The sequence below is a fragment of the Simochromis diagramma genome, unplaced genomic scaffold (assembly GCF_900408965.1).
Source record: "Simochromis diagramma unplaced genomic scaffold, fSimDia1.1 OVJJ01000522.1, whole genome shotgun sequence".
In the NCBI taxonomy this organism is placed as follows: Eukaryota; Metazoa; Chordata; class Actinopteri; order Cichliformes; family Cichlidae; genus Simochromis; species Simochromis diagramma.
Genome location: NW_024387110.1, coordinates 38,335 through 64,078, shown reverse-complemented (window position 1 = coordinate 64,078; position 25,744 = coordinate 38,335). Strand labels below are relative to the sequence as shown.

The 25,744-nt window shown below is 41.3% G+C and overlaps 2 long non-coding RNA genes across 3 annotated transcripts; both read right to left on the bottom strand.

Annotated features, from left to right (window-relative positions):
* Positions 1-1,082: 1,082 nt before the first annotated feature.
* Positions 1,083-25,744, bottom strand: LOC120743226. The gene is made up of 3 exons (XR_005698100.1): positions 25,598-25,744; positions 8,456-8,465; positions 1,083-1,093 (listed from the first exon to the last, which is right to left on the bottom strand). It is a non-coding gene; the product is annotated as an uncharacterized LOC120743226 (long non-coding RNA).
* LOC120743227 lies at positions 8,914-18,789 on the bottom strand. Of its 2 annotated transcripts, none has more exons than XR_005698102.1 (3): positions 18,777-18,789; positions 12,325-12,328; positions 8,914-9,397 (listed from the first exon to the last, which is right to left on the bottom strand). It is a non-coding gene; the product is annotated as an uncharacterized LOC120743227 (long non-coding RNA). The 2 variants fall into 2 exon arrangements; XR_005698101.1 differs by lacking the exon at positions 8,914-9,397 and adding an exon at positions 11,126-11,238.

Here is a 25,744-nt window from a genome sequence, read left to right as displayed (position 1 = left end):
CATGATGGCACTGTTGATCTTAAATTGATGTTAAGTTGATATTAAGAAGGTATTTTTTTTATTTCTTTGATAATCAGCAACAAAAAGCCTTGTTTTACCAAGACGGGATGAAAAGTCAATTCTTTGTATAGAAAGAACTTTGTGAACATAGTGACTAAGTGCTTTACAGAACAGGTAAGAACAGTGATTCAGATTGACCTTTGATTCTTTCTCTGTTGGATCCTTTCTAAAGTCTGGCTCAGTCACATACTGAATCTTTTCTTTCTTTTGGGATTTCTGCTGTCTGTCTCCACCACAGAGCAGGGGCGGATCTAGAAGGGTGGCATGGGGTGGCAAGTGCCACCCTAAAATGATCCCTTGCCACCCCAAGTGCCACCCCACTTATGTGTGTTTTAAGCGTTTTCTAAGGACAGTGCGAAAGAAGTAAAGAAAAGAAAAAGTCACCGCTTTCCTATCGGCGGAAAAAGTTACCATGTCGACCAATTTAAAAAAAAAGTCAACACCTGGGATTTGGTTGTTTAGGGAGAGGGAACCGTGGCTCAGGGGGTTGGGAAGCGTATCTGTAAACGGAAGGTCGCTGGTTTGATCCCTGGGCTCTCTGTTCTGGTTGTTTCGTCCTTGGGCAAGACACTTTACCCTACTGCCTACTGGGGTTGGCCAGAGGGGCCGATGGCGCGATATGGCAGCCTCGCTTCTGTCAGTCTGCCCCAGGGCAGCTGTGGCTACAACCGTAGCTTTCTTCCACCAGTGTGTGAATGTGAGAGTGAATGAATAGGGGTATGGTAAAGCGCTATATAAATCCAATCCATTATTATTATTATTATTATTATTATTGTAGGAGTAACGGCAGCGAGACAGAGCGAGCGAGTGAGAGAGAGTTTTTAGATGTGGGAGATTTGTGACGTTTAGTGTGGAGTGTATACTTAGTGTGTTGTGTTGTGTAGCTGTTCTGCTGTGTAGTCATTGTTTTGTGTGTCAGTGAGGGCACTAATGAATGTCACAGAGGCACATTTGTAAACACTGTCACTAAGTAGAAACCAGCGGAGTGATACGCCTGCTGTTGTCAGGCCTGCAGGTTTGTCCCTGTGCTCTTCTGTCTTTTGGTGGACAAACTTGTTTTTACTGTCACACATCATTTGTGGAGCATCTTATTGCGACACCTGATTATTCACTTATTTTAGTTTTAGTAATATTTTTAAATAATTGTACAAAATGAAAAAAACAGCAGGTGTATTGGCTGCATTTTTAGATAAATAGTTGTATCTGTTTACAAAATGTACGATTTATATTTGCATTTCAAGTTATAAACATTTACTCAACATGTCTGTGGTTTTTTTACAGTAAGAAAATAGTAGTAGGATTTTAAGTTCTTTGTGTGATTTCAGATCAGTAATAGTACTATTAATAGTAATAATAGTACTAATGCAGTATGTCAGTGAAAAAAACAACTAAATTCAGTTGAGCTGAAAAGAATGATACCAAACAAGGCAATGGGAGAAAAAAATAAAATGAAACAATTTGAGGGTGAAATACAAACGTAAACTCAAAAGGAGTCAAAAGTGTCCGGTTGTATTTCAGACCTCAGGGGGTTAATCCAACAAATCATAAAAAATTAGGTTTACATTTTTGTTCATGACAGTGCAGATTTCTGACATTTTGTGTAATTTAAGCTGTAACAATGTGATTGTTTTCTATCAAAAAACAGTGTGAAACTTAAATTAGACCTGTGTTTGTAAATGAACCGCCCCATGTTGTGTAGCTTTCTGGATTTTATACTTATACGGCTACATATTTATTTATTATACAGGCTATACAGTACATAGAATCAAAACTCACATGTTTTATGTAACTAAGTGTGTAATCATGTGGGCTACAGACAATAATTAAGTTACAGACTATATTTATATGAAAAACGTGTATACTTACTGCATTTGAATCATTTTAGCCATATGTAACCACCTGCATATATGTTTGGGGGGAAAAGGCTTTGATTTTGCCACCCCATGTGATTTCTTTGCCAATTTGAAAAATTTCTCTAGATCCGCCCCTGGCCATCAGTAATAATTCTTCAAATATAATCATCAGGTTTGGAGTCTAGACAAAATGATTGATTGATAATACTTTATTCACCCCCGTTCTCTGCGGCCTGCTGGAGCGGGGGGGCTAGGAGGAGTTGGCCGTCCGACTGCGGTCTGGAGTGTGGGGCCTCCCTGCTGCTGCGGAGTCGGGGCGGTCTGCCTCTCCCCACCGCAGGGAAAAGGGTAACACCACCTGGGTCTGGGTGCAGTTCCCCCCTCCAGGGGCAAGGGTACCTAGACCCGGTTCGTAGAGTATGCTTGGGGAGTGTGATCGTGTGTACAGCGTCTCTTTATGTCTGTCTCCATGTTGGTTGAGTGTGGAGTAAGTGTATATGAGAGCATGAGGGTGGGAATGGATGTTTGTGTCTGTGTGTGCCTGTATGTCTGTGTCTATATGTCAGGTTGGGTATCAGACACCACCTCTCTGGGGACATCTCAGGCCCTCCGAGGTTTGGAGGCCTATCTCCACCCACCACCACTTCCCCTGCCGGTGGCGGACTCCCTCAGGTGTCGGTGCGTTGGTGGTTCTTTGTGTCTGGGGGTGGGCGTCCGGGTACACACCGGCTCACTCCTTGGCGGCCGCTTATCGGGGCCTGGAGCCTGGGGCTCGCTCGGGCCACTTCGGAGGTGGGGTGCCCCCGGCCTCTCGGCCTGGGGCTCGGTCACTCAGGCACAGCTGGCTGCCGGCGGAGCTCACGGGCGCGTCACTGCAACTCCCCCTGGCTTCTGCTCCGCGGCTGCTGAGTGAGCCCTCATCTGGGACTCTCCTCAGCTCTTACTGGGACAGTGGCGCGGCTGCCCCTCTGTTGGTCTTCCTTGGTCTCTTGTGTTCTGGGGGCCTCTGGATGTCTGGAGTTTTGATCTCCATACCTGCTTCATGCCCTGGAGGACGGGGCAGTGGCTCCCCACACTCCCTAGCAGATCATTACATGGAGAAACCTTTGGAATGCAAGCATGCTGATCCACACAGGTATGCACACAGGTGTACACACGGGTATTCACAGACGCGGACTACAGCTTTCTTGGCTGCTGCCTCAAAGCACATTGTGTGCTGTCTATCTTGCGTGCTGCACAATATCGTTTATTATTTAGTATCTACTGATATCTACTGCTAGCTAGTTTGTGATGGTGCCGTTTTTTTATTATGTTGCTCTTTGTTGTTTGCTGTCTCTTCTGTTTTTTTTCTCCATACAGGTGACCCAGGTGTTTTTTTTGTTTTGTTTTTTTTTCTTTCTTCCCCCCCTTTCTCACCGTCTCTTCTCCCCTTTGGTTTTCTTTCTCTCCCTCTCTTTCTTTCATTCTCTCTCCCTGTCCTATCCCCCAGTCATGTCTGTCCCGTTTGTAGCAACTGAAAATAAAATAAATTCATAATTATAACAAAGGTCAATCAAATGGACCAATATGGCAAGGCCATGATGATCCACTTGGTAAAATAAATCCGCTTGGCATCTTTCTTGGCCTTAAGACAACAATTCTGATGCTAAAGATCCAAACGGGACACAAAATATATATATATATATATATATATATATATATAATCATCAGTGTTTGTTATCAGTTATGATATCAGGGACAATCTAGACATGTGTGACAATACTGAACATGTCACATGACACACCTTAAACATCATGTGATCCACTCTCACATCGGCATCCCAGGTCGTATCCTAAGAGACTGTGCATACCAGCTAGCTCCTGTGTTCACTGAGATATTCAACATCTCTTTATCTCAGTCGGTGATCCCCACATGCTTCAAAGAGTCCATCATTGTTCCTGTCCCGAAGAAACCCCACCCTGCTTCTCTCAATGACTATCGCCCTGTAGCCCTCACCTCAGTAGTGATGAAGTGCTTTGAACGCCTGGTCAGAGACTTCATCATTTCTTCACTACCAGACACACTGGACCCACTACAGTTCGCTTACCGTCCAAATCGTTCCACAGACGATGCCATCTCTCATCTCCTCCACACATCACTCACTCACTTGGACACTAGAAGGGGGAATTATGTTAAAATGCTCTTCATAGACTACAGCTCTGCATTTAACACCATAATTCCCTCCACACTCACCACCAAGCTGGAGCATCTGGGACTCAGCTCATCTATGTGTCAGTGGATCTCCAACTTCCTAACTGGCAGACCACAGGCAGTAAGGATGGGCGGACATGTCTCAGCCTCCACCACTCTCAGCACTGGAGCACCCCAGGGGTGTGTTCTGAGCCCCCTGCTGTACTCTTTGTACACATATGACTGTGTGGCCACTACCAGCTCCACCACCATCATCAAGTTTGCTGACGACACCGTCGTGGTGGGCCTGATCTCTGATAACAACGAGACGGCCTACCTGAAGGAGATTAGGAATCTGGAGAACTGGTGCCAGAGGAACAACCTCCTTCTAAACGTCAGTAAGACAAAGGAGCTGATAGTGGACTTCAGCACTAAGCAGGAGAGGAACTACCAGACCCCCGTCATCAACGAGTGCCCAGTGGAGAGAGTGGACAGCTTCAAATACCTCGGAGTTCACATCACGCAGGACCTGTCATGGTCCTGTCACATCAACACCGTGGTGAAAAAGGCCCGACAGCGTCTCTACCACCTCAGACGCTTGAGAGACTTCCAACTGCCCTCCAAGGTGCTCAGGAACTTTTACTCGTGCACCATAGAGAGCATCCTGGCGGGAAACATCTTAACCTGGTTCGGGAACAGCACCATGCAGGACAGACGAGCTCTACAGAGGGTTGTGCGGTCAGCTGAGCGCACCATCCGTTCCGAGCTCCCTGACCTGCACTCAATCTACAGCAGGCGGTGCTGGACCAAGGCCAGGAAGATCGTGAAGGACCTCAGCCATCCCAACAACAGACTGTTCTCTCTGTTGAGGTCAGGAAAGCGATTCCGCTCCCTGAAGACCAACACAGAGAGACTGAGGAGGAGCTTCTTCCCGCAGGCGATACGGTCTCTCAATCACACCACCACACAGTACTGACCCACACATATGGTTCTTACACACACACTGGACTTTCTGGACTTTGTTTTTGCACAACACTGGTCACTATATTCTTCATTTCCGGTTAATACTTGTACAGCTGCTGTTATTGTGTATATATTTATTTATATTTAGATTTCTTCATACATTCTTATATAGTTCTATATTGTGTATTGTGTATTTTGTTGTACAGTTATTTTATTTTCAACTTTAATTTATATATTTTATCTTATTCTTCCCAGTTAAATTTACCCTTCATTCTAATTTGTGTTGTACAGTTATTTCATTTTTAACCTTAATTTATATTTTATTCCTTCCTAGTTAAATTTACCCTTTTTAATTTTTCTTTTTAATTTTTCATATTTATTTCCTATCTTATTCATAGCCTTTCCTTTTTTTGTTTTCTTTGGGTCACGAGCAGTTGTCCAAGCATTTCACTGCATATCGTACTGTGTATGACTGTGTACGTGACAAATAAAATTTGAATTTGAATTTGATTCAGTCTGCACTTTCATTCACGACTTCAACAGGTTGAAATGAGCTTTGAAGAAACATCAGTTTAGTGCTGAAATACTCAAACGCTGCAGGAAGAAGAACAGCAAACTGATGACACATGTTTGTGTTTCAAACTTGACAACACTCAGTAATAAATCACAACCTGCGAGAGAGTTGGGAGTTTCCGAGGTGTCCCCGAACGCAGCACACATTGCTTCGATGCTCCTCATTGGCTGTGTCCCAATTCAGGGTCTGCACGCTTGAAGTACGCATTTCAAGTGCGGTTACGTCACCGCCACGCGACGATGGCTGTCCCAATTCGAAGTGTACTTCAAATGCATACTCCAAATGCGCCGTCGATTTCCCCAAATATCAAGAGTGGTCCGGTGCACGCTTCGTGGTCCCATATATCCCACAATTCATAGCGCGGTGGTGGGTGTGGATAATTTTGCCGCAAAATACGGCAGAAGGGAGCGGCCGAAGAGGTTTGTTTGTTTTTTTCCAAACTTTATTGAAATTGTAAAGCGAACAGTCAGTCATTCCAGTTCAGTTTGTACAGTAGACATACAAGGCAAATAAGAGTAACAATATACAGCACAATGAAATAAGAAGGATAAATAAATAAAGGATGAAAAAAGAAAAAAGAAAAAAAAGGGGGGAATGTGACAGACTTCATAACTTTGTACTTGAAAGTTGTGACAGCTCATTCCTTAAACATTTCTGAATGAATTTCAATCAATGATAAACCTTTTTTATTGGAAGTTAATTTAAGAGAGTTTAAGTAATATTCAATTTCAATCAAAAACAAATTAAATGATGGGGTTGAGTTTTGAAATTTACATTTATGTATGTGGAATTTCCCTAATAAGATGGAGCGGCCGAAGAGTGAACTGTCAAAAGTACTGAATATGACGTCACTTATTTATGTGCGAATGTGTAATAATTAAAGTCAGTCATATATCCACAAACACAACAAGCTGAAAGTCAGTGATATATGTATATGTGTATGTATATATATATATATATATATATATATATATATATATATATATATATATATGTGTGTGTGTGTGTGTATATATGATATATATATATATCATAATAATCTGACAATACTATAATATTGTCCATATTATATTTACATTACCACAGTGAGATGGTTTTAGTCTCATGAACAACATTAACATTGTTATTTACTAACTAATCTTAAATGACTGTTCAGCACAGACATGAAGCCCAACAATCATGTTTACAGTCCCGTGGTCTCAGCCTCAGATACTCAACTAATCAAAGTGATGTCATGACAAAAATGAATGACCAACAAAACATTTTTCTCCTTCATTTCTGTCACACAAAGCTGTATGTAACGTGTCTCGCGGTTAGTATCATGGTTGCTAGGCAACCTGAACAGCGCGACGAAGCGTATACCGTCCCATTTCACAAGCCTCTCACTTCCGCACTTCTCGTACTTATAATACGCACCGTACGTAGTACGCGTAGTGCGCGTACTTCAAGCGTGCAGACCCTGAATTGGGACACAGCCATTATGAGGTTGTCTTCAAACGCCTCTCTGCACGTTTCCTTCCTGCGCAAATTTTCTTTTTTCCTGAACTTTGTGTTTGCTGATCGTTTTTGTATGAAGCTCCGTATGTTTGATTTCTTCACGCAACTGTGTGTGTTTGTATTGCCGATCTCTCCATTAAAGTCAGTGTGTAATGTTTCTGGGCTAACATCAGCTGTGTGCAACTTAGTTCCAGCACAAATCTGCTGCTCCATAGTTCACCGTAACGGACTCACAGCTGGACCAAAGAGGCCAATCCGCCCTGTACGTGATGTGGAAACAGATGTTTCTGCGACAAACAGGAAATAAGCTGTGAATATTTGGTCTGTAAATGACGTTTCTTTCTCTGCTTGCTCTTCTTTCGCATCACAGATAGCAAGGAAACATTGAAACAATTGTGACCAAGTGGTCGGCGGGGTTATAAAAGAAATAATAAAATGACAATGCCACCTAGGGGAATTTCACCCCCAGGAAATATATGTTTAAGAAAAATAGATAAAAGGAATAAAAAGAGGCCGCACAGATTCAAGGATGCACGCCACCCTGCAATCAATATGCAGGTGGCTGTGAAAGTTCTCAGTCATCCAGGTTCCCCAAAGAGGGACAAAGGACCCCCTGATGATCCTCTAATCACATGAGTCAAAGTGTGAAACTGGGTGTGGGTCGCAATCAGCCAGGGTTTCAGGTGAGCTCATTGTGAAACCTGGCCCCACCTTGTCATGTGAATTCCTGAGGTCAGATGGCCCAGGATGTGAGTGGGCGTTAAGGCGTCTGGGGAGGGAACTCAAAACTGGATTATAGATGGCAGAGAGTTGGTGTCGTAAACCCCGCCTCTGTTCAAAGATGGTCGCTCACAGTGGACATAGATGCTTCTTTCACTCCTCTTTCAAACCATCTGTCCTCTTTGTCCAAAATGTGAACATTGGCATCCTCAAAAGAGTGACCTTTGACCTTAAGATGCAGATGGACTGCCGAGTTTTGTCCTGTGGAGGTGGCTCTTCTATGTTGTGCGCTTGTGAAGTGGCTGTTTGGTCTCTCCAATGTAGAGGTCTGGGCATTATTCGCTGCACTGTACAGCAAACACCACATTGTTAAGTTTGTGTTTAGGAGTTTTGTCTTTGTTGTTTGAGTCACTGAATCAGGAACTCTGCCTCCTTTTGTTCTCACACTGGGTTTAATGAAAGAAGGTTTCTGTTTGTCCATTAAAGTTCTTTGTTGTGATCTTTTAAAGGATCCTGTGATGATCCAGAGCCTGGCTTGTCTCCAGGAGTCTCTCAGTGACCTGAGCAGCAGCTACAGCTCTGCTGGCCTCTGTGTTCACCCTGCAGGAGACGTGGAGACCCGAGCTCACCTTCTGCAGCACTTAGACACAGCTGCAGTGAGGGAAGGTGAGTCATCCTTTAGCAGGACATCATTCAGGCTTTATTAGCATCACTGTGACTGTTATTGTGTTTGTAGGAGGTTTCCTCTGCTGGTCTCAGACAGCAGCAGAAACATCAGCCTCCCTGTCAGTGGAGATCAGCTCTTATGTGCCACTGTCTGTATATTACTCCAACACTTCTTGGAATCATACTGAGTTATGATCAAATTTTAATAGTAGGTGATTTTAATATCCATGTATGCTGCCCCCACAACCAGCTGGCTAAAGACTTTTTAAATTTGATTGACTCTTTTAGCTTCATCCAACATGTATTGGATCCAACACATGTACAGGGCCACACGTTGGACCTCGTGTTGTCTTTTGGATTAACAATTTTTAATTTGGAAATAAGTGATGCGATCTTTTCTGACCACTGTCCATTAGTGTTTAATATACTTTTATCTCATTGCCATCTTAAACCTACATCCTCAACACGACGTTATCGTGTTTTTAAACCAACGGCCACAGAACAGTTTTCCACTGCCTTTTGAAAGACTGTTGAATTCTTCCCTTGGTGATGGTATTGAGCAGATGATTTCGAATTTTAATAATAAATGCAAGACTATTCTTGATGTGATCGCCCCATTTAAATCAGTGCGATCGACAGCTTACTCAGAACCGCGGCTAAACGACTCAACTCGATCAGCTAGGCAACAGTGCAGGAAGGCTGAACAAAAATGGAAAAAAGACAAGTTCCAAGTCTCTTTCCTGCTGCTGAGAGAGAGCCTATCTAGATATTGTTAAGGTTCAAATATTGAGGAAGGAGAGTACAAACAACCAGGTCCAGAAGAGCTTGGTCAGACAATTGATTTTAATGAAATACATGCGTGGGAAGACCACTCTGTACACAGACAGGAACTGCTCTCCGACTTATTCAAAGCATAAGCAGATTTTTTATACCATCAGGGTTTGAATTAATGACGCCCCTTCATACGTCACAAATACATTTCATACACAGGTCAGATCAAAACCACAATGACTTTTAACACAGTTTAAAAGAACATTATCTCTGTCTCGTCTGGAACACGAGCCCCACATCCTGCAAGACACTGTTCCTCTTTTTTGCAGAGACAACAAGAAACTGTTCCTCTTTTGCAGAGACAAACATGACTAACCTCTCACCTATAAATGAGTCTAACTAATGTGTGTGTGTGTGTGTGTGTGTGTGTGTGTGTGTGTGTGTGTGTGTGTGTGTGTGTGTGTGTGTTTGTGTGTGTGTGTGTGTGTGTGTGTGTGTGTGTGTGTGTGTGTGTGTGTATGTGTCGACCTTACATGCTCTCTCAATTCACCCGTTGCACTTCTGACCTTTTACCAGAACAGAGGCTCATCCTTATGTGTAACAACCTAACTGAAACTATATGTACTATGTTGAATAAATGTTATAATCAAGAACCTCTACTAAAAGCTTAATAAAAGAATATAAAAGTATAACAAACGCTCTGCAACCCTGCAGTTTCCTGTCACTCTGACTTTGAACAGAGTGTACTCAGAATCAACATAATCATCACATACACACTTAAGATTATAACAAGCATTCAAAAGCATTTAAGATTATAGATTCAACTCAACAGTTTAAAGTGGTTATAACTGCACCTATAACAAAGGCCAATTGGGTACCAAGATGTTTAAACATCTGAATGCACTATCAATGCTGTAGATTATATTATTAATGCAATGGTAATGATGATGATTATTAACAATAGCAGCAAAATATCTCTCCAATCTCAAGTCATCGTAAAAGCTGAAAAATCTAAGTATCTCGCAAGCATTATCGAGACCAACTCTAATAACCCCCGAACTCTTTTCTCTATTGATTCAGTTTTCAGGCCCCTCTTCTGTGGAACCAGCTTCCAGTTTGGATTCAGGAGACAGACACTATCTCTACTTTTAAGATTAGGCTTCAAACTTTCCTTTTTGCTAAAGCATATAGTTAGGGCTGGACCAGGTGACCCTGAATCCTCCCTTAGTTATGCTGCAATAGGCGTAGGCTGCCGGGGGATTCCCATGATGCATTGAGTTTTTCCTTTCCAGTCACCTTTCTCTCTCACTATGTATTAATAGACCTCTCTGCATTGAATCATATCTGTTATTAACCTCTGTCTCTCTTCCACAGCATGTCTTTATCCTGTCTTCCTTCTCTCACCCCAACCGGTCGCAGCAGATGGCCCCGCCCCTCCCTGAGCCAGGTTCTGTTGGAGGTTTCTTCCTGTTAAAAGGGAGTTTTTCCTTCCCACTGTCGCCAAAGTGCCTGCTCATAGGGGGTCATATGATTGTTGGGTTTTTCTCTGTATCTATGAAGCGCCTTGAGGCGACTTTTGTTGTGATTTGGCGCTATATAAATAAAATTGAATTGAATTGAATTGAAATTCAGTCTTGAATACCTCCCCCGCTTTCCATATTGCGATAGGTTCTTGCAGTTTTTTATTAATAAGATAGAAAGGCTTCGATCTACATCTACCCCATCTCTGTATAATGTCTCAATAACATATACCTCCTCAACTGCTTTTGACCAGTTTGAGGCTGTATATCTTAACCAGGTGGAAGATCTTTGCAATAGCATAAAGACATCATCCTGCCTTTCAGATGGAGTCCCAACATTTTAACTATTTTTAATAGCAGTCTCAGCTCTGGAGTAGTACCAACTGGATACAAGCACGCTGTAGTGCAGCCAGTGCTTAAAAAACCGAACCTTGATTCTTCTGTTCTTGCTAATTTTAGACGTGTTTCCAAGCTACCGTTTCTGTCAAAAATTCTAGAAAGGATTGTATTTGAGCAACTACAAACCTTTCTAAACTGTCATAATATTTTTGAGAAGTTCCAGTCGGGCTTCAAAACCCACCACAGCACAGAAACTGCCCTCTTAAAAATACTTAATGATATTTTATTAATCACTGACTCAGGAGACCCAGCTGTGCTCCTGCTCCTAGACTTAACTGCAGCCTTTGATCCTGTTGACCGCAGCATTCTGATCTCCCATTTGGAGCAATGTGGTATCAAAGGTATCCCCTTGGAACGGTTTAGGTCGTACCTCTCCGAGAGGACTTTTTCCGTGAGCCTTGATGATTTTATTTCTTCCCCAGCTCCTTTTACTTGTGGTGTCCCGCAGGGTTCCACATTAGGCCCAATTGTTTTTTCAATCTACATGTTGCCCCTAGGCCTAATCTTTAGGAAGCATAACATCTGCTTTCACTCATATGCCGACGACACCCAGATTTATCTTCGGTTTAATAGAAACACCTCCACGCTCATGGAATCGTTAGTCAAATATCTTGACGAAGTTAAAACCTGGATGGCCTCAAACTTTCTTACCTTCAACGAGGATAAAACAGAGGTAATTATTTTTGGACCGAGCTGTAATTTCAATGCCCCAGATTTGGACTTATGTAACCTAACATGTGCTGTTAAAACACATGTAAAAACCTGGGGGTTTTCTTGGATAGCAAACTTACATTTGAGAAACAAATTAATTCAGTTGTCCAGTGGTCGTTTTTTAAATTAAGGCTCCTATCCAAAGTGAGATCTTTTCTATCCTTTAGAAACTTGGAACGAGCCATTCATGCGTTTGTTTTATCTCAACTGGATTACTGCAATTCACTGTATGTGGGTGTCAGTCAGTCCAGCTCGGCCCGGCTCCAACTGGTACAGAATGCTGCAGCTCGCCTTTTGACTCGTGTGAAAAAACACCAACATATTACTCCGGTGCTTGATTCCCTTCATTGGCTTCCAGTGCGTTCTAGAATTAAATTCAAAATCTTATTTTGGACTTATAAAGTGCTAAATGGCCAGGCACCGGACTATTTGTCTGACCCATTGCAGCTTTATACGCCCTCTAGAGCCCTTCGATCAAGCGATCACCTGCTCCTTACCTTACATAAGTCTAGGATGGTTCATAGAGGAGATCGGGCATTTGCGGTTGTGGCACCGAAAATGTGGAATGATCTACCTCTCCACATTAGAAAGGCCCCAACTGTTGCTCTTTTTAAATCGCATCTTAAAGCATATTTTTTTACTCTGGCTTTTGAAACTGTATGAGAGTTGCCAATTCTTTTATCTTAATTTTCTTTTAATTGTCTTACCTGTTGTTGTTGTTAATGTCATTGTTTAATTGTTATTTTGTACAGCACTTTGGTCAACTCCCTGTTGTTATTAAATGTGCTTTATAAATAAATAAATGAAATGAAATGAATGAATGTGCTGTTGGCCAAACTCAGCGCCTCCCTGACTGCTGTGTGTGTGTGTGTGTGTGTGTGTGTGTGTGTGTGTGTGTGTGTGTGTGTGTGTGTGAGAGAGAGAGAGAGAGAGAGAGGGAGAGAGAGACCCTTTTTTGGCAACATCTCATTGTAGGATTCACATTGAATACATTTACACTGGTGTACTGGATTAGATCCTGTGTGTGTGTCCCTCAGTGTATGTGTGTTTCCATATGTGTCCATATTTGTAATTGTGTGTATCTGTTGGCTGTTATTTCTTGGGTTTTTTTTTAAATCTATTTTTAATCTTTATTTTCTTTTCCCAGGTGAACAACAATTAGTTTTGAGGGAACTTAACCATGTTCCTTTTTTTCAGCTTTTCATTTTACTTTTCCAATATTTCCACTTAAGTTATTACTATTCTGCTAAATCACAGTATTTGTTCTAAATCATATTAATTAAGCTACATCACAGTATTTCTGCTAAATCATAGTATTTCTACTAAATTATGTTTTTTTCCAAATATAGCATTTCTGCTATATAATGGTATTTCTGCTATGTTATAATATTTGTCCTAAACCAGAGTGTTTGTGCTATGTTGTAGTATTTTTCTAAATCATAGTATTTCTGTATTGTTTAAGTATTTCTGGCTAAAAATGTTATTTCTGTTATCTTGTCACATTTCTCCTAAATTCTTGTATTTCTGAGAAGTTATCATGTTTTTGCTAAGTTACAATATTTTTCAGAAGTTCTGCTATGTTATTGCATTTCTTCCAAGTATTATGTTTCCTCTAAGATATTGCAGTTCTGCTAAATAATTAGATTTTTGCAAAGTTCTTATGTTTCTGCAAAGTTTTTACAATTTCTTCAACTTTTCAGCTTTTTCAGCTAGTTTCAGCAGACAGCTTCTGCTTTACAGCATACACACAGCTTTTTTGCAGGAAATGCACATTTTTCTTGTTTCCTTTGTTGTACTGTTTTGATTATTATTTCCCTAGATTTCGGTTATGGTTGTCAATGATTTAGTTCTTGGGTTTTGTGTAATGGCTTCTTTGTGTTCCATGTTGTGTCTACTGTGCCTTTCTGTCCCATGTTTCAGGTCCCAATGTTCTGTCTACCCAGTCTGTTAAGTTTACGTGTCTAAAGTTCAGTCTGTGTGTTTCCTGTTTTACTTTGAAGGTCTGTGTTTCATGTCAGTGTTTCTAGTTTTGCTTCCCTTGTGTCGTCCTGCCTAATCACTCCCAGCTGTGCTCTCCTTTTGTGTCTCATTCCCCTCGTTATCCCTCAGTGTGTTTAAGCCCCATGTTTCTCCTTGTAAGTGTCATGTCCTACATCATAGCTGTGTGTTATGCTCCCTGTGTCTTTCATTAGTTTGTTATTATTCATTTCCCAGTTTAGTTTTGTTCTTTGTTTCACCTCCTCGCCCGCAATAAAGCAGTGTTTTTGAGTTTGCGTTAGTCTGTGAGCTTGGCATTTGGGTCCTTTTCTTGCCTGCACACAGCCGTTTTGTGACACCCTTTATATAAAAGATGGCTGCAGAGACCAGGTTCATAGACTAGTTCAATGTTGGAGTTGGTTGTTTCAGCTTGTTTTTTGTCCTGGATGTTTGTAGAGTCTGAAGGGGAAAAAAGACTCCATGTAGTTTCAGTTGCAATGTTTTCAGTGATGATCTGCAGAAAAACATTGAAGACGTTTTTCATTTCTCAGCCCAGAGTGGGGTTTGTGGTTCAGCATTCAGGACACTTTGCAGATGAAGGGTTTGAGGGTTGTTGTTTATTTTTTTCCCGCACTGAGTGCCGTCAAAGATCAAAACAATTTCAGCGTAAATGAAGGGAACAATGATACATGAAAGATAATCCAATTGGTGTATCCATCACTGGTGCTTATTGCGTATGCAAAAAGATAATCTTTACATAATCTATAGTATTATATTCTGGGGTTAAAGTGGGTCAGAGTGATAGGCATTTATGATTGTGATCACAGTACTTCTGCATCAAGGTAGCAGTACAGAAGAGGAGCAAATATAAAGGAAACAATGTTTTGATTTGGTTTTTTTTTTAAAGTGGTGAGTAATTTCAAATGCAGTGTTTCTATCAGCTTGACAAATATCACCAAAAACACAAACTGCTTATATATAGTTTTCTGCAAAAGGTCCAGCTGCTGTATTTCCCAAAGACAGAAAAAAATGAGAGAAAGAAGAAAGGTTATATTTAAAGGTAAACACTGCTCAGGGGCATTTGATAAACTAGAAATTAAAAGCATGCCATGTCCTAATTTTATAAAACCAGATTTCCAAATTCTATACGTTTTTAGAGATGCATATAATGTGAAGTTATTATTTTTTATTTTTCATATTGTGAAATATCCCCCAAAACAATCTGAGGGTTATACTTTGTGCTATTTAAAGATTACATAAAAATACTCAGTTTAGCGCAGGATAAAAAGATTATATTCCCTGGGTTTAAAATAAGGAACAGTGTGTTGCACGGGTGCACAGTGATCAGAGTTCGATTGCAAAAAAGGGTAGCAATATTTAATATGAATTCAAGTTAATGTTTTGATTCAGTCATTGATTTCTATTTTTAAACAAACTTTGTACTAAAGTTTATACTAAAGTTTGCATAAATAGTACACATCAGTGTAAAGAACAGAAATCAGCAAAGACATTTTTTACTACTTGTGTAAATCCACAAAAAACAGTTTGCTTTCTCTGTCTCTCTCTCTTCCTTCTGTGCTTGTGTCTAAAGCATCTGCTACATCAATCACAAGTTCATGATGATCTTTTGATGAGGCACTATTATAAAAATGGCAGCTAAGGTTCATTCTTTGATTGATAAATGAGGCTGTCAGTAATGCCTCATTTATGAGGGATATCTCAGTAGGTAGAGTGGTTGCCCCATGATCGGAAGGTCAGGGGTTCGGCTCCACTGAACAGCTACCCTGAGGTACCCCTGGGCAAGGTACCGTCCCTACACACTCCTCCCTGGACGCTGCATTGGTGGCTGCCCACTGCTTCACTGGGTGAATGGGTCAAATGCAGAGGAGTAATTTCCCTACAGGGACTAACACATACACATTATTATTATTAAGCCCCAGCTCTTTTAACTAGTGTGTTTTTTCTTGACTTTTTCCCTCACAACTAATCTCATTGTTCTTCCTCTCATGTACAGACCTCCCCTGGATTTTCCATCCTGGAATGCTTGGAGAGATTGCCTGAGCTGAGTGAGTGAGGAGAATTAGTGTGTTTTAACAGAAGTATCTGTACTTCTAGTTAAGTAAAGGATGTCTGTACATTTGCCACCTCTGATTTCACCTCTTCCCCTAGGAGCTGAGAAAGTACCAGAAAACAAAGAAATGAAAATATCAAATTGTATCAGGTATCAAATGGACAGAAAAATGACCTTTGAGTTGAGCAGCAAAAAGGAAACAACCTGAGGTTTCTGTTTTAATCTAGTCTGTGTGATGGTGCGCACGTAGCAACAGCTGAACAGTCACGCTTTCTGCTTTTAACACCTCCTTGAGCATGAACACTGAACCACTAACAGACACATGACTGTGACCACAGGAAGTTCACAAACTAGAAACTACTTCCTCTTCTGGTCTGCAGGTTTAGTTCTCATTAGTCTGATTCTGACTTCCTGTTCAACATGTTTAGACCCAAAATAAAAGTAGTTCAGCTACTCCTTCCAAAACACATAGGAAAAAGAAATAATGAAAGAGAAATATTCAATTTTACAGTTGTGACTATAGCCTTATGGCAGCACACAGTGTCTGATAAAATATATTCCCCTCTCGCCCCTGCGGGCGGTCTATCCTTCAAGCTCGGGTCCTCTACCAGAGGCCTGGGAGCTTGAGGGTCCTGCGCAGTATCTTAGCTGTTCCCAGGACTGCGCTCTTCTGGACAGAGATCTCTGATGTTATTCCCGGGATCTGCTGGAGCCACTCGCCTAGCTTGGGAGTCACCGCACCTAGTGCTCCGATTACCACGGGGACCACCGTTACCTTCACCCTCCACATCTTCTTGAGCTCTTCTCTGAGCCCTTGGTATTTCTCGAGCTTCTCGTGTTCCTTCTTCCTGATGTTGCTGTCATTCGGAACCGCTACATGGATCACTACGGACGTCTTCTTCTGTTTGTCTGCCACCATTAAAATATATATACACTAATATATAGCCCCCAATGTTTCAAGATCCTAGTAATGCCCATAAGTCCAACATGTTGAAATCTGATTAAATAAACAGTGATGAAATAGTCAAACAAAGTAATGGTAGATATTTATGTTTCAAACTAACAGGGAATCCAGGAGAAGTAAATCACCTTTGGACAACCTTCCAGCTGTTTGAGGAGAGATTTGGGAGTTTCCCAGGTGTACCTGAATGCATCATCTGTAATAGTCATGGGAATTCTGGCTTTTTAGAGAACCAGCTCTTTTGGCTTGGTTCACTAAAAAGAGCCAGCACCTTTGCCCCCCCCCAAGTTGCTTTTCAGGTTGCTTTGTTGCTTTAATTAATTTATTATCAACATCAATATAAAACTGGATTCAGTGCATGAATAAACTTTCTGAATCCTATATCATCAACAACTGAAAATAGTTGGAAAAAAAGCACAATCATTTTTGTCAGCTCTTTATCACTTGAGTTCTGTCTTGCTGGGGTCAAAGACTTCTGCAAAAACTGTCTCATAGAGATCTGGGTTGGTTTAGGTGGTTGTGGTGGTATACTGCAAGATGCTGTATACGCAGCAGCAGCAACAGTTGCAGTAGACACACTGGCACCAATGTTCCCTCTAAGCTGCGCACGTGCGCAATTGCGCACTGTTGGCACGTTCTCTGCGCACAGAAAAAAAATTCCAGCCTGAATTGAAATTAAAGTAAATATGTGCCGACACCGGTGTTTTAGCTAGCAAAGCGGCTGATGTGGAGTGAAGCTACGTTAATGACAACGTTTACAACCATTGGAGATGTGAGCAGGACAGACGGAACAACTGACGGGAAAAGTGTGGACTTTATACCAGTTTTTAAATTGTGTTGATCGGCCACGTAAAACCAGAGTTATGATAAAATATCTGCAATGTTTGTTTTTCTTCCTGAATACTGTCGTTGTTTATATTTACTGCGGGAAGAAACGGTAAAAACGGCGTTTTATAAGGAAAACGCTCGAAAGCCTGTGAGCAAAGACAACACCAAAAACCCAGCCTTTCCTATTGGTCAAAAAATGTACCATGTCGACCAATCAAAACATGGCATTTAGTTGTTAAGAAATGGGAGGAAGTTTTAGGAGTGATGGCGGTGTTGTGAGATGTGAGAGATTTGCGATGTTTAGCACAAATCTTGTGTAGTTAGTGTGTAGTTAGTGTGTAGTGTAGTCAGTAGTTTTGTTGTGTGTGTCAGAACAATGAGGCGGCTGCTGAGTGTTACAGGTGTTACAGCAGTGACACATCTGCTGTTGTCAGGCCTGCAGGTATCAGGCTGTTGTTCTCCTTCATCTCATAGTGGACAGGAATTATTTTTTGGAGCGGCACAAATAATTTGTGTGGCATCAGATTTGATGCAGAACAGCTGATTGTTCTGTAAATAGTTTGAAATGTTTGTTTAAAAAACGCTTTGGCTGCATTTTTAGGTAAACAGCTGCAAAAAACTTTGTTGTTTGCAAAACTCAGTTACTTTTTTGAAGTAGTAACTATAATAATTAATAATAATTAATTGCCCAACATTGGTCATTATTTACTGTACTTTGCAGACAGAGTTACAGACTCTCTCCCAGACCACAGACTCATAATACAAGTCAGAGTTTTTTGTTTTTTTTAAAAAAAGAAACTTGTGTTATCAAAATTGGAGTTCAAGTTATTTTTACTTCCAATAGTGTTAACATGCTACACAGGTCAGGAACAAGATTTCTTTTTTAAATTGTCATTGTAAGTGGGCTAAAGCAGTTAATTAAAAGTAGTCTAACAGAAATATATATATATATATAAACATACATAAATGTAAATGCTGTAATTTGATTATTTTAATAAACATGTAACTTGGATGGATTCAACACTGGCGTGACCACAGTGCACACGTCTAATGTCGCTCACAGTGGTCCACGAGATCGCTCAGGGAGTTTGTGTGTTCAGACACATGAAACATTAGAGGGAACATTGACTGGCACCTTCATTAATATCACACTTAAATGACTGTGTTTTATCTTCCCATTTCACTGATGGGTGGACAGGTGCCTGTACAGGTTGTTTGTGGAGCTGGCTCTATCTGATAGTCTTTTTCTTGCAGACCCTACACTCTCCCTTTGTATTGTCAATAAAAGTGAAATGGCTCCAGATTTTGCTTCTTTTCACATTGTCACTCATTTTCTTTACTATACCTTTCTAATGTGACAATGTTGTCTCTTGTTGTTGCCCCTGCTCTCTCTCTCTCTCTCTCTCCCATCTGCTCTGTTTGTGCTACTGTGGGTGTAACTACCACCCCTCCCCCCTCTGCTCAGCGCACACACAAGGCTGACCTGTGTTCTGAAGTGAAAAAAGTGAGAGAGAGGGTGAGAGAAAGAAAAAAAACAGGCTCCCATCGCTCACTTCAAAGAGCCGTTTCATTCACGACTGACCTAATCTGTAATTTTCCTCTTTGAGATATGGATGTGACGACCACAGACTTCAATATTCAATGTTTCCTTCCATGCAAAGCTCCATGAGAAAGTAAGATAAGAGGTCTGTAATGTTTTCCTGGCTAACATCAGCTGTGTGCAGCTTAGTTCAGCACAAATCTGCCTCTCCATAGATCACGGTAACGGACTCACAGCTGGACCAACGAGGCCGAGTGTTAAACACACTTCCTCCTTTCAGTGTTTGTGAGTATGGTTGACATTAAATGTTTCTAATCAGGTGTAAATAATTATTTCCACTGTATATTATCTGTATATCAAAGATGGCAGCAGACACCAGGTTCATAGATTAGTTCAGTGTTGAAGCTTGGAGTTGAGTGTTTTGTCTGCAGTTTCTAGAAATTTCCGCTGTTGTTTACAGACACGTTTATCCTCCTGGAGGTTTATAATTTGAAGGAAAAAAGACTCAGTTTTCAGTGATGACCTGTTGAAAAATAAAAGTGAAGACTTTTTCACTTTTCAGGACAGGGTGGAGTTTGTAGTTCAGCATGTAGAGCAGTTGGGGCAGATGGACGTAGCAGCTCTGTAGGTGGACAGTTTTATTTTTTGGACCGCAGTAAAAATTTCTTGCAGATCTTTCCTGTTGTCTAAAAGTTGATGCTGCTCACAGATAACTGTGACTGTTTCCAGCCATTAGTCAGTTTTTGCTGCTGACATGTAAATTTTTTCCTTAAGGACAGGAGAACGACTGTCGTTTAAAAGATTTAATTTGACTCAGCAGTTGAAATGACAAGTTTACAGCGCCGGATCTCAGTGTGAAATCAGCCGTCTGCGTTCACACAAAGCACGACCCTCAGAGCGGGTCATACAGTTTTATAGTACGACAAAAACACATGTATCTTCTTCATGGAAGCAACATGGCGGTCCTGTCGCCTCCCTGTAAATCTTCTCCTCTCTCCATTGACATCTTTCCTTACTTCGTATCTGTTCCTTTCCTGGAATAAAAAAAGACACCTCCCTGCTCAGCCTTGATTATTAATTTTATCTAGCAATTCTAAGCCTACTGATACTACTTATTATCTAAGTTTGGTACATTCTGTTCTGAAAACATTAGAGCACTTATGGAAATATGTGATGTCCTATAAATTGAGCAGATATTCGAAGTTCACACAGCATCATTCTCCCATGAAAACTGTTGAGTATTGCAGCATCGACAGCGATCAACTCGAAGGAAAATGACAACGGAGGCAAAAATGACCTTAATATTTTGGGAACTTTATTCCACATCAACACACAGAAAAACTTTCCTCATGGGTGCCATTTTTGTTACGGTATAGTTTTTCTTCTTAGGGGTGTGATGACGCAGCATACGTGCCCTTACAATGAAACAGTGCCTCCTTGTGGTGACAACTAAAATAATAATAATAATAATAATAATGGATTGGATTTATATAGCGCTTTTCAAGGCACCCAAAGCGCTTTACAATGCCACTATTCATTCACTCTCACATTCACACACTGGTGGAGGCAAGCTACAGTTGTAGCCACAGCTGCCCTGGGGCAGACTGACAGAAGAAAATACTCTCTCTCTCTGTTAACCCTTTAAGACCTACCATAGAACCAAGTCCGCCAGAGCTTATATTATATTTTTAAATGCTGTAGTGCTATTTTTGGGAGCATTTCAAGTTGCTATACATCAATACAACCATTATAGCCCAAATTTTAATAATATGTATGCATTAAGTGCATAGAAATTACATAAATTGCAAAAAAGTGCAATAAACTACAAAAAAATTGAAAATCGTTTTTGTTTTTTTAACATATATTTCTAGTTAGAGAAATATAAGAGGCTTATCTCTCAAAACTGTAAATACAAAAAAGTTGCACAAAATAGTTTCCCACCACAGGAAATTTATTTTGAGTGTCTTCATAGTTTTATTTTTGAAATACACCAATTTTTATACACTGCAGGAAAAACGAAAATAAATATTATAATGGAAATTTGCAAAAAAACAGCATATGCATCAAAATAAACTATTTCCAGCAGTGCAATATGAGTCCTCAGCATCCCAGAAATGACACAGAAAGTCATAAAGTCAAAGATAACTTTTAAAAACACCAGTATAGGCTCATGAGGCCCTGATGGTAAAAAACTACATTTCCGCGAAAATGACGTCACTTCCGGTTTCGGGCAGGTAATGGCGGACATGCAAAAGTTCGCTCTGACGTAGGAAGTGTTATGAACAGCTGATCGGATCGGCAAAGCCTGTTTGGGGAATATTATGTTTTTGTTGCTGCAAGCGCTTTTTATGCAGTTTTTGCAAAGCTATATGTGGAAGGAAACTGTAACCTAGGACAAGCTGATGGCATAAGATGTAAGTACAACTCCTCTGGATTCATATGCAAAAAAAATTATTGCGCTAGCTTACGTGGTGTCAGTGCTACCGCGATTTAAATATTGTTATGCAAAACAAAGCATGCCCGCTCCGACCGGTTTTAAAGGGTTAAACAACAGTAACTATAATGCAGCTAAACACACTGTACAACATGAGTACACACAATGAATATCTTAACAAAAATATCTTAAAAGTTTATTTTGTGGCCCAGAAAGAGTAATATTTCAAACTCCGCCACTCTGTGTTCCTCCGCCACTGCCTCGTTTGAGTTTTGGACGAAATAGATTCTGGGATATTGCATTTCGTCAATTCGAGCTGATTGGAGACCAAAAGAGCCAATCAAATTTTTTTGCATCCAAGTCTGTGATTAGCTGGTTTTGTGGCACAAATATAACGGTGTACAGAAAGAGCTGAGCACGCAAGGGCAGAAATGTTGAGAGCGCAAGCAACACATTGCGAGCGAGCGCAAATGCAAAAACTGAGCGAGACGGGCTGCTATTGTGTGTGTGTGCATGTGTGTGGATAATAGCAAACAGTGAAATACATCTTTTCCACGCAGCAATGCATTTTGTTCACTCAAATTTAGCTTTTCTTTGCTCAAAATAACTTTCTCCTCAAAATGCAACACTTGCACCTGCAAATTTTTTTTATGTGTGCTCAGAATAGTGGCACAAAAATAACGCCATAGCTTTATTTCATCATTTTATTCCTTATACTGCCAGAATTTTCTTCATGTGATGAATGCACAGCTGGAAACATCTGAAATGTTGAAAACATGATCAGCAGCTAAGCTGAACAGCACATTCCCTCTTAGCATTTCCGGATTCAGAGACTTTTGGAGACTTCTCATCACTTCTTGTTAGAAATGTAGAAACTGTAAAACCCTGGCTGAAACAATGCTGCTGATTTCAGAGAGGGGTCAGCCTTAACGGTGAAATAAAAGAGGAGGGTCGGGGGTTCGAATCCACTGAACGGCTACCCTGAGGTACCGCTGAGCAAGGTACCGTCCCTATACACTGCTCCCTGGGTGCCTGCCTACTGCTTCACTGAGTGAATAGGTCAAATGCAGAGAAAAACAAGTAATTTCCCCACGGGGATCAATAAAGTATACATTATTATTATTTATTAGCCTTTATATGTGTAGCATTTCATATCCACTTTAAATGTCCTAAATAAGTAAACAGGAGATGTCATGAAACTCAGTGACTGTGATTCACACCCTCTAATGTTTTACAGTTTAAAAATGGAGAAGGCCTTACCAGTGCAGCTGCTGGAAATGTTGAAGGATTTGGGAGAGGAGGACCTGAAGCTTTTCCACTTTTACCTGAAATATGAACCTGGAGGTAATTTCCAAACTATCTACAAGTGCCAGCTGGAGAACGCAGACAGACTGAAAACAGTAGATGTGATGGTGCAGGCCTATTCAGACTGTGTGATGGAGGTGGCGAGGTCGATATTAAATAAAATTAATGAAGGTCAGTAAGAGGAAAAAAGGTATGGTACGTCACAGATTTTTTTATATAATATATATAAAATCGAGGATGTTTTAATCAGACTTTTTAATTTTGTGTCTTTTCTCCTCAAATTGTGTCTGCATACAAATTTTATAGTTTGATTTTTTTGAAACAGTTTTATGACTCAAGGTGCACTTCCCTCCAACAGGAAGTCCCTCAGCCCAGGCAGCTTCATTGCTTTCACCAGAAGGTAAGAATTCATAGGCTTGTCTGAGAAGATGTTGATAAAGCAAACACACTTGAAGTCTGATCTATCCACCCATCCATATGTGGCAGCAGGAGGTGGGGATGGAATAAATACTCTTCACAATTTAACAGACACTAGAAACACTAATCACCAAGAAGGCAGGTTCGTATTACTCAGTACAGAGACGTGGTTCAATGATAAAACAGGTTGATGTTTCATTAATAATTATTTAAAACAGCATATAAAAGCACAAGCATAAATATCAATATACAAATATTCTAAGTATTCAGAGCCGAGGCTTACCAGTGGGGGGACAGGGATGCCACACACAAAACCAATTCAAAAAGAAAAGAAAACTCACCAATACACAAGTGCAGCACACTGTCACACACTCACACTAATAAACTAAAAATGCAGGTGTGTAATACTCAAAGGATCCCACCACCAAGGCACCCCAGTCTCCTCCACATCAGGCCCTCCGCATCTGAATAAAAGAAAATTATAATATAATCCAAAAAAACTAATATGCACATGCTGGGGTCAGTCCAAGTGCAGGAACACACTGGTGATCCGCAGCTAGAAAAAGGGCCTCCTACCAGTGGAGTAACAAAAAATCAAATTACAAATGAAAACAACAGAGAGCTGCCAGACATACAAACTAAATAAAGCCTTAAATCTGGAGCACACGGAGTCACCGTATTACTCCAAATTGCCCTCTGCCTGACTACTTTAATTTAACAATTAAGTCGATCAACATGCACGCCAGCCGACTCCCGTAGTGGCATGTATATAGCTGCTGTCCACACCGACATCCACTCCTAAGAGGCTGGCAGCAGCAGGGAAAAAGAACCCTCGCAAACGGAAACAGATGGGGCCAGGCAAAGCAGCAGCACTTCTTTTAGCTTAGCTTAGAAAAGCCATAGTGACCCTGCTGTGTAGCTACTGGCCACCCATTAAGGCCCACACTTCCAACTAAATGGCGTCACTCGATTTATGAACAGAGTGGCTCATAGGAGGCTTCTGCAGCTATGACAAGCCACGGTGAAGGCTTCAGGAAGGTAATCCACAGGTGATCTCTGCAACACCGAGGGAACTCAGGTGACCGAAAGGAGAAAACAGGTACGTGATGCGGGGATGCTAAGATGACCACTATTTATACTAGCGCCCCCTAATGCGCCTGACTAAGAGTGGGATCACATGCATACATACATCCTGTTCTTTGGATTGCGGTCTTCTGGACAGAGATCTTGAATGGTGTTTATGGGATCTCCAGGAGCCCCTCACTTAGTTTGGGAGTCACTGCACCTAGTACTCCGATTACCACTGGGACACCTGTTACTTTCACCCATCTTCTCGAGCTCTTCTTCAAGCTCTTGGTACTTCTCCAGCTTCTCATGCTCCTTGTTCCGGATTTTGATGTCATTCAGTATCTCAACATTGATCACTGCAGCCAACTTCTTCCACTTATCTACCACCACTATATCTTGTAGGTTAGCCATCACCAGTTTGTCTGTCTGTATCTGGAAGTCCCACAGGATCTTAGCTCGGTCATTCTCCACCACCCTTGGGGGCATCTCCTATTTTGACGTCGGGATGTATTTTTTATTATTTATTAATATTTATTTATTAAACGGATTACAGTAACGCGTTAATGCCCATCTCTGTTGACCTCAGGACTTCCAGGCCATACTCGGCACAGATGTTTCTGTGCACTATGCCAGCCACTTGGCGATCCATGTATGCCTTGCCTGCTAGCATCTTGCACCCTGCTGTTATGTGCTGGATTGTCTCAGGGGCATCTTTACACAGCCTGCCCCTGGGGTCTTGCCTGATGTGGCAGACCCCAGCCTCTATGGATCTTGTGCTCAGAGTTTGTTCCTGTGCTGCCATGATTAGTGCCTCTGGTAGGACTTCTGGATGTTAGCCACCTCCTCTATCTGCCATTTGCTCATACTGTGCAGGGTCCTGTCCTTCCATGATGATTCCTCTTCTTCCTTCTCTTTCTTGGGTTTCTGCTGCCTGAGGTATTCACTGAGTGCACCAATGTTTGAGGCCATCTTCCTGATGTATTCATGGATGTTTGTTGTCTCATCTTGGATTGTGGCACTGACACTCACCAGTCCCCGACCTCCTTCCTTCCGCTTAGCATACAGCCTCAGGGTGCTGGATTTGGGGTGTAACCCTCCATGCATGATCAGGAGAGTTCTTGACTTGATGTCAGTGGCTTCTATCTCCTCCTTTGGCCAGCTTATTATCCCAGCAAGGTACCTGATCACGTGCAGGGCATAGGTGTCTATAGCCTGGATCTTGTTCTTACCATTCAGCTGA